At 39.0% G+C, this 12612-nt stretch overlaps 1 protein-coding gene across 6 annotated transcripts in view; it reads right to left on the bottom strand.

Moving 5' to 3' along the window:
- The window catches only part of bckdhb (branched chain keto acid dehydrogenase E1 subunit beta), a 192059-nt gene that overhangs the window by 99412 nt on the left and 80035 nt on the right, over positions 1-12612 (bottom strand). The gene's annotated exons all lie outside the window — the stretch shown is intronic.

The following is a 12612-nucleotide window of genomic DNA, read 5'->3' as shown; positions in this document are numbered from 1 at the left end:
AATTAACCTGAGTACATTTTTTTTAAAGAAAGAACACCTCCAGCTTCTTCAATCCTTGGAAAGATCCTTGTCATTAGTATCATAATTGTGAGCGTGCTCTGTACCCTGTCCCAGACCTTGATTTATATATTAAAGTGTGGAGTCCAGAAAAGTACACAATACTCCAGGTGATTTGTAAAAGTTTAGCATGACTCTCTTGGATGTTTCCTTAATCCTCTTATCAAGTTGCTCCTTCAACAATTCATGAAATATGTTTCCCCTATTCACTATCAGTCTACACATATTGTATTAAATTGTATCATCTTGTTGGGTGTGAAAGTGATCACCTAGACTTATCACAATTTAAAAGCTAGTCATTTTCCACTTTCCTCGAACCTGGATTATCACCCTGAAGTAGAGTACCTCTGAACAATCTAATTTCTAGGGACATCCATCTCCCTGGCAATTGTTAAAAACTGAATCAAATTGTTTGCAACTTTGCCATTCTATTTGACCCACACCTGAGCTTCCAACTCCAAATCCCCTCCATTACCAAGATCCTTTATATCCAGCTGTGCAATGTTATTTGCCTCCATTCCATCCTCATCTTAAAAATTGCTTAAAACCTTACCCATGAATCTCCTACTTCCAGAATCAACAATTCCAGTGTTGCCCTGGCTGGCCTCCCAATGTGTACTTTTTAGAAACTTGAGGTCATCCTAAACTTTGCTGCCCATTTTTTAAAATTTGAACATAGTCTAATTCACCCAACAGCTGTGTTCATTTTCTCTCAATACTGCAACTTGTCAACATTGTGTATATATTTCTTCAAGACATGGTACATTCCTTTCGATTCTTACAAATATCCAAGATTCATGCACTCCTCCAATTCTGCATCTGTCAATTTTACTGCCAGCCTAGGTTCTAAGTTCTGGAATGGCATTAAAGACATTCTGTAAAATCTGATTTCACCTGTGGCTTCTCATTGCTTCTTATTTTAGTTGATATTGCGTGACTTAAGAAACAAATTTTGATTTACCATGTCTAAAGACATAAATGCCATTGTCCTCACTGCTCCACTTAGTACCTTGCTCCTGCTCCTGCCCCTCGCCCTCCACTGTCCAACTTACCCTATCTCCTTTCCACTTTGTCAGACCTTTGTCCACCATCACAGTCTCCAGTTTAATTCAATGATACACTTATGTCCATCAGTACTTTACACAGTGTTGCATAACAAACAGCCTGTACTCACCAGCACTGTACCAGTTTTATAATAGCTATGCCCATCAGTACTGTACCCCAGTGTTCAGCAGTGATAGATCCATAGCTGTATGTATTGCACTCCCATATTACACTCTGCCCACCAGTACTGTACTCACTTCATAGTGAGTGACCTATGATCACCAGTATAGTACACCTGGACTTAGGTTCAGGGCCTAGCAGGTCAAACCAAGCCCGGTGTGGTTCGTGAGGCCCTGGATTAAGTGCCAACATCCTATAGCAGAGGAAGTTGATTCCTATCTTGTGTCTAAAGCCACAGATCGACAGCACTCCTGATTTGGATGTACTTCCCCTGATGACATCAAAGGTCACTCTTCTGAGGAGTTGTCTTGTGAATTCCTGAGAACTACTGGTAAGCTATAGGGGTGTCAGCTACCATGGTTAAGTGGTCTGATTCAACAGAAGCAGGCCTGCAAGGATGGCAAATGTGGGCCTGATGGATCCACTCTGCAGCCTGCATTTGTAGGTTGTGCACCAGGCTTTTTGTTAATGGAATTATATTAATTCAAGTTGTTATCGCTGGGCAACTATACATCCAATATTGCAAAGATCAATAACATATGGAAGCAGAAATTACCCTCAACTTTGAACTATTTACTTGTATTCATATCACATTATTGGAATTCCTCTCACATTTGAAAAAAATGCCTTATAAACACGTTTAATGTCAGTATACAGTTTAAATTTTGCTATTAATTTCTTAGTATCTACTGCTTTCAAAAACAAAAGCACTGCTTCATTGTCTTTTTGCAACAGATATAGTCCGTTGAGCACCCATCACGAAGCACGCAAAATTACATGTTCCTGCAACATAATTCTTTTTACCCAAATATAGGCATTGTAATTACATATTTGTTGCAGCTCATTGCAGAATTCTACCTCAAAAGTTAAAATAAAATGGTCTCTCATCCAAATTTCATTCCTTTATTGAAGGGACTAAATCAGAGAGTAACCATATGGAACACTATGTGTTCCCAAAGCAGCATGAATCAGTAAATTACTTGATACTGTTGTGAATTTATGTCACACTGCAATTTCAGGTGAAAATTTAAACTGGAAGCATCTTAGATAAACTAACTTTAATTCATGCTACTGTCTTAGGTTTGAAAGAAAGGAAATCTAATTCCAGTTTGCTATGGACATATTTACCATGTACAAAGCAACTGAACTAGTTCAAAAGCTCATCAACTTCTCCTTCAGCACATGCCATTGTTTTGAAAAGCACCACCAGCATCACTCTTCACAAATCATTTTCTTTGTTTCATGTTTTATAATAACATTTCATATTCCATGACGAATACAGGTGAAAGTTTAGCATCAGAATGTTATGTGTGTCACCAGAGCTCCCAGTGGTACCTACCCTTTCAAGTGCTCTAGCCAATTGTATATAAATGGAACTCCCTGTCAATCAAAACTAACACTGAAATGAATGCTCTCTAATTATTGACCTTGAATGAGAGGACCATAACGTAAGTGAAAGTGGCTATTAGTGTTAGAACTAGCTTGATCAAGGGACAGATACTTACGTATCGATACCTTTTACCAGAGTAAACATGCCTACCTGTTGCTGTAACTGAAGTAAATATCAATTAATTCTAAAGAGCTGATTTGGGGACAGTAGAAAATATCTTCATATGATAACACTGTGACCATTAATCTGGTTTTACAGGTTAAAAGGAAAGTCTTGAAAAGTAGAGCATCTAACATCTGAGAGTTAAATCTAATAGTACTCCAATTTGCATCTGCAAAATTCTAACACACAAGAGGCCTATGAACTCAGAAATAGTTCTGAAGCACAGGGTTGAGGCCTGCTTCAGCATGAGTTAAAAGACCTGACCCTACTTGGCCATTGACCTGACCCTACTTGGCCTTGACCTCTGCACCTCCCCCCATCCCTTCCTCTGTGATCTCCATCATGGCAGTAGATCACAGAAAATTCTTCTGTGGAATTTGTGGACAAAGAACATTCAAGCATGGGCCAGTAAACCAAGCTGAGAGTTGCCAGTGGTCAAATTGAGCATCCCTGCACTAAATATAGTCATCAAGACTGCAGCACCTCACTTGTATGCCCAGGTGTATACACATTTCAGACATTGGAAGACGGTATCTTACTGCTAGCGCCCCACTCAGTCCAGATCATTAAAATATTTAATATTTTGCTACGTATCCTTTACAATATAGATTGCAATTCTTATGAATTCCACATCATTAATAGTCAGTTAAGTAAACTGACTTTTACTTCCTGCAAAACTTAGTTAACTAGATGAATATGATAAGCATCAGGCTAGAAGTAGTTTACTTAAAATGTAGCCCTCTCCCGAAAAAATGCACCAACAGGCTCCCTTTCAACCTGCTCATCTCCAACCAATTGAAAAGATCTCAAACAGGTCGGTGCTTCTCAAAGTCATATGCACCTTTCCAACATACCATATTGGAACACGTCCATATCAATTCAGGTCACTCTCACCGCATTGAAATGATATTTATTATTATGATCTGCATATACCCTTTTACACTCCAACATCTCTGTTGTCATCCAGCTGGGTAGCAGTGCCTTCACCTGGTTCCATTCCCACCCACCCAGCTGCAGACACGGAAATCTGCATTGTTCCTGACGATCTTTCCTTGCCCTCACCCCCTGCTAGCAACTTCATTTGAAAGCTCACATTGAGTTTTCCATGTATACGAATAACACCCAAGTCTATTTCACCAACACCTCTCTCAACCTCATTGTTGTCTTTGCTTATCACAATGCTTGTCCAACATGGATGAGCAGAAAACTACCCAAATACTGGGAAGAATAAAGTCATTAGTTTTGAATCCTGCCATCAACTACTTCTGAGCCATAAACTTGCTATTCATTAAGGCCAAACTAAACCATTCACAACCTTCATATCCTATTTGTACATAAGAATTAAAAGCAGGAATTGACCCTTTGAGCCAGCTCTACTATTTATGAAGATCATGGCTGATAATGTCACCCAGCTCCACCTTCCTGCAAATCTCCATATCCCTTGATTCTCTTAATATCCAGAAATCTTTCAATTTGTTTTGAATGAACTCAACCACTGAGCCTTCACAGTCCTCTGAGGTAGAGAATTCCAAAGATTCACCACCCAGAGAGCAAGGAAATTTCTCCTGATCTCAATCCTAAACAGCCAAGCCCTTTTTCTGAGACTGTGACCCTTGGTTCTAGATTCCCCAGCAGTGGAGATATCTTGTTGAGCCTTGAAAGAGTTTTGTAGTTTTCAATGAGATCACCTCTCATTCTTCTAAGCTCTAGTGAATATAGCCTGGTCCACTCAACATCTCCATCATCTTAGAAATCTACTTTGCATTCCCTCCACATCCTTTATTAGGTAAAGAGACTAAAACCATACAAAATGCACTAGTTATGGTCTCACCAATGTCCCAGCGCTGAGGTTTTAGTTACTTATATGTTGCTACATTGGACAGGCCAAGAGGCTCTTCTGCCTAACACCGGGCTCCGGAAACTCCTCTATTCTCAGCTCTGTAGTGGGAGGAGATTACCAAGATCCTATATAATTTCAGCAAGAAGTCTTACTGAAATCCTCTCATAATGAAGACCAATTTACCATTTGCCTTCCTAATTGCTTCCTACATCAGCTTGCTAAATTTCATTGACTTATGCACAAGGACACCTAGGACCTAATGATGAACTCCTAGTCCTTCTTTATAACCCGGATTACTGACTGTCTTCTCTGTTACAGCGCCTGCCTCAGCTGTTGAGCAACTTAAAACCCTTATTCATGCTTTTATTGGTACCTGACGTGACAATTCTAATGCTCCACTAGCCACTCTGTATACTTGAGCTCACTCCAAAGCTCTGCTACAGAAATCTTAAACATAACAAATCCCAGTGTTTACTAAACTACAGTGGCTTGCCAGCTAAGCAATGTTGCACACGTCTCTCTCTCTTAACTCCTGCTCTTTAATTCTCCACTATTGGGAGTACACTTCTAAACCCAAGTGTCAAAAGAGTAGGCAAACTCTGGAACTTCTGCAAATTGAAATTTGTGCTGGGTCAATTGCTAGTGCTAAGTCTAGGTGTGGAGGATTGAGATTAAGCAAGTTCTAGTCTCTAGAATCTCTTCCTTAAACCTCTCTCAAAGAAAATCAAAAGATATGATGTTAGCACAGTAAATGGCACTAAGGTTAAAAAAAAGGTATGATCTCCTTAAATGGCATAACAGACACGAGAGTCTGAATGGCCTACTCCTGCTTTTATTTCTTGTTCTTAGGCTCCTCTAAAACATTCACCTCTTTTCAGATGCACTTTAAAATATCTTTCTTTCACTAATTTTTAAAATTACCTTCCTTAACATCTTCTTGTGTGTTTCATACCAAATTTCACCTATAATGATTCCATGAAATGATATATAAATCCCAAATACTAACAAACCTGTGCTCCCAGTGTTCACTTCAATCATAGGAAAGCTATAAAAAATAAGATTTAAGATCATTTTAAAAATATTTTTGAAACAAGCAATAGTTTATATGAAAGGATAATATACTGTATCTTTCTACTTTGGACTAAGAATAAGGGATAAGAATATAAATGTTAGAAAATATTTTTAGTCCATTATTTATAGAGTACATGTAAAAGAGATTTCATTGATGTTACTTAATATTCCAAAACAATTCATATTCAATAAGGTAGTTGGCTACACACTGAAGAATCCTTTTTATCCTCAAGAAATGATAAGCCCCTCTTCTCCTCTGCCCATGTGCAAGAAAGAATCAACATAATTATCCCACTCTTCAAATTGTGCTATAAGGACTTTAAATCCACTTGAATATGCAAGCAAATATAAGGAACCTTAATCACAAGAAACAAAATAATCAAACTGCAATTAAATTGCTTAAAGCAGAACTACAGAGCCATTTTGAAGAATGCTTCCTAATATCTAGAACCTTCCCAAAGCAGCAGTATCAGGATCTGAAACAATATAAATCCTCAACTAATTCTACACAGCAATCAATCATTTCTGTCATAACAACAAAACTATAATAAGATAATTGCACTCCTACCACTTATGATTTCCAGCCTGCTCACCATACAACTCTAATAAAGTTTTCCTGAACAAACAACTTTACCTCCGGAGTCTGCCTTACAAAACAGATTTATCATATGATACACTATTTGCATACACTTCACCATATGATGCAATTCATTGTTCATTGATGGCAAATTGGAGCTGTGGACAAAGATTAGATAGGCACAGTTTATTTTCTTTGGAGCAGAGGAGGCTGATGGGAGACTGAATCAAGAAAGTTTGGATGCATGGGGTCAGTGGAGAATTGGCTGTGTGGATCCAGAACTGGCTTGCCCGTAGAAGACAGAGGGTGGTAGTTGAAGGGACTTATTCGTGCTGGAGGCCTGTGAGTAGTGGTGTTCCTCAGGGATCTGTACTGGGACCTCTGCTGTTTGTGATGTATATAAATGACCTGGATGAGTACGTTGATGGATGGGTTAGTAAGTTTGCATACGATACCAAGATTGGTGGAGTTGTGAATAATGTAAAAGACTGGTGATGGATACAGCGTGATATAGATCAGTTGCAGATGTGGGCAGAGAAATGACAGATGGAGTTTAACCCGGATAAATGTGAGGTGTTGCACCTTGGTAGGACTAATGTCAAGAGGCAGTACACTCTGAAGGGCAAGACCCTTAACAGCAATGAAGAGCAGAGAGACCTTGGGTGCAAGTCCATGACTCATTGAAAGTGGCTATACAGGTAGGTAGGGTGGTTAAGAAGGCTTATAGAATGCTTGCATTTATTAATCGAGGTACTGAGTATAGGAGTCAAGAAATTATGATGCATCTCTATAGAGCTCTGGTTAAGCTGCATTTAGAGTCTTGCATGCAATTCTGGTCACCTCACTATAGGATGTCGAGGCTTTAGGGAGGGTGCAGATGAGTTTTACCAGGATGCTGCCTGGATTAGAAGGCATGTGCTATCAGAAGCTGGATAAACTTGGGCTCTTTTCTCTGGAGCAGCGGAGGCTGAGGGGCGATCTGTTGAGGGGCATAGTTAGGGTGGACAAGAAGTATCTTTTTCCCCATTATTGAGCGATCCAATACCAGAGAGCATACATCTAAGGTGAGAGGGGGTAGGCTCATAACAGATGTGAGGGGTACATTTTTCACTCAGAGAATGGTGGATGCCTGGAATGCGTTGCCTGATAGGGTGGTGGAGGCAAATTCACTGGGAGTTTTTAAGAGGGGCTTGGATGGGCACATAAATGAGAGGAAAATAGAGAGATATGGGCATTCTGTAGGTAGGAGGGATTAGCTATGTCGGCACAACATTGTGGGCCAAAGGCTTGTTATGTGCTGTACTGTTCTATGTTCTATGTTAATTGAGGTGCGTTTAAATGGACAAAGTAAATAGTAAGAACTTATTTCCCTTACCAGACAGGTGAAAACCCAGGGGGCACAGAGTTAAAATAATTGGAAGGAGTACAGAGGAGATGAGCAAAAACATTTTGTCTGTAGGTGTCCGGAATTCAGTGCCTGAAAAGATGGTAGAAACTTTCAACACAGTTTAAAAAGAACTTGGATGTATCCTTGAAGAGATGTGATGTGCAAAGCTGTGAACTTTGTGCTGGAAGATGGGATTAAGTTGGGTTGCTATTTCTCAACTTGCACACACATAATTGGCTGAATGGCCTCCTCCTGTGTCATGATTTTTCTGTGAATTCTAGATAACTTTTGCTTTCTCAATTGTTTACAGCACAAATAAATGCTGCAGGATAATGGGAATTACCGGTTTATAAGAAGCAAGCAGTGCATGATGTGTGATGACCATCAGTGGCAATATAGTACTGGATACGAAAACCAAATCAAGGGACTTTCAGAAGCCCTTACCAACGAACAAAAAATGAAAACCAGTCCACAAGTAGGTACATACACTGTGGAGGAGAAAAATTTGAACCTAAAGAATGAGGAAAACAAAAGGAAGCATCAGGGAAGAAAGCTCAAGCAAAACACAAGACATGGGAGAAGAAGAAAATCCAGACGAAAAAAAATTCTTGTAGTGTAACAAGCTTATCAAATGATTCCAGGGAAAAAAAATAAACTTAACTCCTGCAGCATCTTATCAAAGTGCTACTGGCCTGCAAATCTAATTTAATTTATCCGAGAGAAATGGTCTGATGTTTGAAGTGTTAGAGTGCATCAAAATTAATCTGATTGGCTCTGTGGCTTTAAGATATCCATCTTTTGGCCACCAGTACTAGACCTGCTGAAAAATGGCAACAGGAATTTATTAGAATGAAGGTGTGGATTTCATCTTTAAACCAAGTGGTAGAACTAGACAAGCTTATTAAGAACAGTTAAATTAAGTGCTCAAACATAAAATAGAGCATTAGATTACAAACCAGCCCAAAACAATGGAAGATCAGAAGCAAAATTATAAATGGAGAAAAGGGTGATATAACTGAGGTGTTTAATTTGATTTAAGTATTCTTGTAACATTACAGTAACAGAACAACTGCCCAAGCTCTGCATCAATAGCTTAAGTGTCTGTTTCACAGCCACAATTTGCAAACTGAAATTCAGGGTCCAGAATTTCGTGTGATTTCTAATGTATGCTATAAATTACAATATTTCACGGCTTAATTTCTCTGTTGTGAACTTTCACCAATATTTCCTGGAAAAGTAATTTGAATATGCCACAGTAAACAGTACAATGCATCTCAAACTTTAGAAGTGGGAAACCAATGACTTGTGCTACCTACATTAATTAAAGCAAAGCAATATTAATATGACCTGAGCTTTTGAAGATTGAATTTCAAATCCTTCTACTATGCTAAATATGATCACTAGCAGAAATTTGCTTTGAATTACGGGCACACACTCAGTTGCTGTATTCAAGTTACAGGAGTATTTTTAATTACATATTTATTTTGTTTTGCTATTTATTTAGAGGACTACATTAATAAATTTAAATACGTAAGGAGCCTCATATTAAATCAAATGCTGGGTGAAACTTAAACTTGGATACAAAATGGTGGGATGAAGCCAACATTTGTTTTCCAATATCCTTAATTGAAGTATGGCTGTGCTACAAAAAAATGCCAAAGACATACTGATTATCCTATTGTATACATACAGGTGTAATTATAAACACTGGAACTTCAGTCAACCCTTCTGACCAAATGCTTGTCAATTCTAGGCAAGATCAGTATTTACCAATTAATGTTATTAACATTCATATACAAATTTTGAAACAATTACTTAAATTTACATAAATTTGTAATTGGTTACCAGAAGAGACTTCAATCAATTTAATCAAGGGCTCCTATAAATCAAATGAAAACTATAGGTAGGTTATACTCCAAAGCATGGTACAGATGATAGAAAACTAAGAAATACTGACTGATTATATCAGTCTCTTTTTATAACTTTGACAACAGACCAGAAGAACAAGAGAAATAACACAACTAGTCTTAGCACAGACTGCTCACGCAGTGGGACAATGTAATATACAGATCAAATCTTCCAAATCAGATTGAAAAAACCAAAAGGAGGTCCCTACTCAGTTCCTTCAGGCTCATTTTCTCCTCTCTGGGTGGTTCCTTCATTAGTAACCCAATGATAAAGCCCCTTTGTGAGGCAATGTTATGTGCAACATGTAACAAATCTTCATAACAAATATGTGCCTTTCTGAGATTAAAAAAAATAAAGCTTGGATAAACTGCTTTAAAATGAAAGCATTATGTGAGCTGGAAGGAAAGCAAGTTCATATCCAGCAGATCAGCAGTGTGCTGATCATTACTAAATTCATGTATCAGATGAGACTGATGGGCAGAACATATACTGCCATGTGGATATAATCACTAACACCTTAACTTTTATTGGGAAACTTAACCTCTCAAAAACGAGAGTGACTAAAATTGCAGTCCTGCAAGTTCATATGACTTGGATGATACGTAAATTTACCAATACGTCGAGAGGGTGCATTGTCCAGTGATATTTGGCACACATTTCAATATGCCAAACAGTTGCCATTATTGTCATATTGCCATCTTTTAAAGGAAGTTGATGAACTGGTGATTATTTTTTTCAACAGAATTACATCACCATTATCCTTCAGACATGGTATGTTACTACTGACACCTTCAATAGCAGCCTAGAATGGCCACCTTATAGAAAGGTTGAATCAAGGCTGGCATTTTGTAATTCAGACTGACATTTGCTCAGATTCTGAATAACCATGCAACAAACCGTTATAAAAATTGTTTTCAGAAGTACTTCAATATTAATTAATTTTAAAGTAAATACATAAAGGATGAAAGTGAAAATGTTTTAGTTATGCCAATCATAGCTGCATCTGCCAATGTGAAAAAACAGTAGTAAGAAACAGGTCATTTTCAGGTTGAGACACTGTGACCAATGACGTGCTACAGGAATCAGTGCTGATCCTCAACTGTTCACAATATTTATTAGTAAAGAGGAGGGGACCACCTATTTGCTGATTATACAAAGCTGAATGATAGTGTGGCCTGTGAAGAGGATGCAGGGAGGCTTTAAAGTATACAGATAAGAGAATGGGAGTAAAATTGTCTTACTGGAATTAGATTGCAACCTGCTGAGACCATACCTGGAATACTGTGTATAGGTCCAGATTCCCTGATTAAGTAAAGATATACTTGTTTTAGTGGGAGTTCAACTGGGATTCACTAAATTGATTCCTGGGTTGGGATTTTGTCCTAGGAAGAGAGATTAAGCAGACTGAGCCCATACTCTCTAGAGATCAATAGAAGTGAGGTGTTCTTACTGAAACATAACATAGACTACCATGTAGATGCAGTTTACCCTGTCTGACATGTCTAAAACCTGGGATCATAGTCTCAAAATAAGGGATTGGCCATTCAGGATTGAAATAAAACTTTAATTATGCCACATCTGGAGTTTTGTGTGCAGTTCTGGTTACCACATCACAGGAAGGATGTGGAAGCTTTGGAGAGGTTACAGAAGAGGTTCACCAGATGCTGCCTGGATTGGAGAATATTATAGCTATAAGGAGATGTTGGACAAACTTGGATTCTTTTCACTGGAGCGTCGGAGGCTGAGAAGCAACCTGATAGAAGTGTATAAAGTTGTGAGAGGCATAGATAGGGAAGATAGTCAGAGTCTGTTTCCCAGGGTGGAAATACCAGAGCGAAGGTAAGAGGGGAAAAGTTTAAAGAAGATGTGCAGGGCAAGGTTTTGTTTTACACAGAGTGTGGTAGATGCCAGAGGAGGTGATAGAAGCACATATGATAGCAACATTTAAGAGGTATTTAGAGAGACAAAGGAACAGGTGGGAAATAGAAGGATACAAAAGACATGCAGGCAGATGTAATTAGCTAGACTAGCATTATGGTCAGCATAGACTTGGTGGGCCAAAGGGCCTGTTTCTTTGCTGTACTGGTCTGTGTTCTACGAAATGGGAAGAAATTTCCTCATTCAGAGAGTAGTGAATCTCTACCCAAGAAGATGGCAGAGACTCAGTCAATGAGTGTATTCAAAACTAACATTTTAAGGGAATCAAAGGATACAGCATTAGTGCACGAAAGTGGGACTGAGATAAGAGATGATCTTACTGAATAGAAGAGCAAGCACAAGGGGACAATTGCCTACTTTTGCTTCCGTTTCTTATGTAAGCAGACAGAAACACAGAAGAAGGGATGCAGACAGTAAATGCATTTGTAGATAAATCCGATAAATGAAAATTATGATCATCCAATAGTTGCTTCTTGCATTTCTCATTTCTAAACATTGACACTTTTACCAAAGCAAGTGTTAATGTTTGAAATGGTACAATTTCAGTTCAGTTCTGGTCGCCTCATTATAGGAAGGATGTGGAGGCATTGGAGAGGGTGCAGAGGAGATTTACCAGGATCTGCCTGGATTGGAGAGTATTGAATATGAGGAGAGGCTTAAGGTGCTAGGGCTTTATTCACTGGAAAGGAGGAGGATGAGAGGAGACATGATAGAGGTATATAAAATATTGAGAGGAATAGATAGAGTAGACAGTCAGCGCCTCCTTCCCAGGGCACCAATGCTCAAGACGAGAGGTCATGGCTTTAAGGTTATCGGTGGGAGGTTCAGGGGAGAGGTCAGAGGGAGGTTTTTCACCCAGAGAGTGGTTGGTGCATGGAATGCACTGCCTGGGGTGGTGGTGGAGGCAGATACATTGAACAGGTTCAAGAGCTTGTTGGATAGGCATATGGAGGAATGTGAGATAGAGGGATACGCGGGAGGAAGGGGTTAGGTAGTGTGAGGGTGGTCTGATGGACGGCACAACATGGTGGGCCGAAGGGCCTGTTTTGTGCTGTATG

This window comes from Pristis pectinata, chromosome 10 (genome assembly GCF_009764475.1).
Source record: "Pristis pectinata isolate sPriPec2 chromosome 10, sPriPec2.1.pri, whole genome shotgun sequence".
Lineage (NCBI taxonomy): Eukaryota > Metazoa > Chordata > Chondrichthyes > Rhinopristiformes > Pristidae > Pristis > Pristis pectinata.
The sequence above is the reverse complement of the archived record's forward strand: the minus strand, read 5'-3'. Positions and strand labels throughout refer to the sequence as shown.